Consider the following 1,907-nt stretch of genomic DNA (forward strand, 5'->3'; position numbering starts at 1 on the left):
CATAGTGAATTTATAATAGATATGGCATGAATAAATACATGAATTTTCCCGCTTACAGATTAGAGTTGGGCTGTAAACAAACATCCACATAAATTATAGCAGAAGTGTTCATGAATACAAAAATTTTTAAGTAGCCAAAAGCCTAAGGCGGTTTGAGAGAAGTCATTTAAATACAAACATCATAATGAACAGTTTAAAACATACAAAATTATGTGTAATGTGTCTTAGGGCTATTTAATGATATATTTTCAGCATCTCAATAGCACATTTATTTTTATTTTCGAAGCTATGTGGACAATTTTTTCCCTAAATCTCAGCCTTATTTATCAGTCTGGCTTTGGCAAGAGTGATCAACTATGAGGAACTCTAAGAACATCCACTGTTTTCAGCCATCCACACAGCGGACGTCTGAGCTTACATGCAAAAGCGGCAGACAGCCGGGGACATAGAACCCTTGCTGGACAGAGGGGATCTGCACACACGAATTCCAGCTTTTCAGGTGGATAATTTGAGGTGAATGTCTGTACCTTCAACAGTTTTAACCATTCTGCCCTCTACTAACCAAGGATGTTTACCTGAAATATAAGCAAAATTTTGCATATCTTACTCACTTTTTGTGTTTTGTGCTTCCTTTTTACTGAATGTATTGGGGTGACATTGGTTAATAAAAATATATAGGTTTCAGGTGTCCAATTCTTTAACATCATCTGTAAATTGTACTGTGTGCTCACCACCCCAAGTCAAGTCTCTTTCAGTTGCCATTTATCCCCCCTTCACCCTTCTCTATGCACCCCCCACTCCCCTTTCCCTCCGGTAACCTCAAGACCGTTGTCTGTGTCTGAGGTTTTTTTCCTTTGCTTCTTAAGACTTGGTTTTGTTCCTCTCACATTCTATTATAAATAGCTTGAGGATGGGAGCCTGTCTGAGAAGTCCTCTCAGCAGCATCTAGCCCAGCACCACATGCAATGAAACATTTACAAAACGCTCTGTAGGCCGCCTCACATGTGAAATTCAGAAGTTGGCACTTTTTAAAAGTCATACTTTCAGGTCACATCTGATGTGGAGGAAAAGCACAAAATACTAGAATTAAAAGAGGCCTGCACTATTCAGAATAGTACAGTCAACAATTTGTTTAACCTTCCAAACTTCTTCCATCCTAATTCCTATCACCACCGCTTACCAGAAAATACTTCCAAACTTTCCATGTGGAGTCTACAGAGCTTTAGATGGGAAAGGAGGGAGACTATAAACGTAACTTCAGAGCTGGAGAGCTCCCGCAGAGCGAGGAGGTAGTTGCACCTGCACCAGGATGGGACTCGCGGTGGCGACTGGGCCTTCTCCTGAATTTGTCCTCCCTCGCCACCCCCCACACTGGTCCCTGCACAGCGCTTGCAGTTGTGCAGAGGACTCAGTGCAGAAGTGATCGAGCTGTGGACCTGTCGAGGGGGTCCCGAGTGAGTGCTTGAAGCACCCAAGATTTTCTAAAGCAACAGGGGAAATGGTGGAAAATTCACCATCGCCATTGCCAGAAAGAGCGATTTATGGTTTTGTTCTTTTTTAAAGCAACCCATCTGGCCTCATATTATATCACTTGTGGACTTTTATTTTTGAATCTTGGCTAAATTCCTTATACTTAATTTATTGACTTCAACAATATTATGCAGTGCAGGTGCATTGCGTTGCTTATCCACCTCCTCATTCCATAGTAATCACTTTTGTACTCTTATTTGGAATAAATATAAGTACCTCTTTACTTAATTCCATTAATACATTCACAGGTCACTAAGCTAGAAGTCAACAGCAGAAGAAATGCCAAGGAGAGGCCATCCTAGCAATGACATAGTACTACCAGTGAAGTAAACCAAATGTTCTTTCGTGTGGTCCAAGACCTTCACACCAAAACCTGA

At 41.2% G+C, this 1,907-nt stretch overlaps 1 pseudogene; it reads left to right on the forward strand.

Annotated features, from left to right (window-relative positions):
* The first annotated feature begins 1,498 nt into the window (after positions 1-1,498).
* Positions 1,499-1,907, forward strand: LOC112320442 (phosphatidylinositol N-acetylglucosaminyltransferase subunit P-like; annotated as a pseudogene).

Source organism: Desmodus rotundus, chromosome 2, assembly GCF_022682495.2.
Source record: "Desmodus rotundus isolate HL8 chromosome 2, HLdesRot8A.1, whole genome shotgun sequence".
In the NCBI taxonomy this organism is placed as follows: domain Eukaryota; kingdom Metazoa; phylum Chordata; class Mammalia; order Chiroptera; family Phyllostomidae; genus Desmodus; species Desmodus rotundus.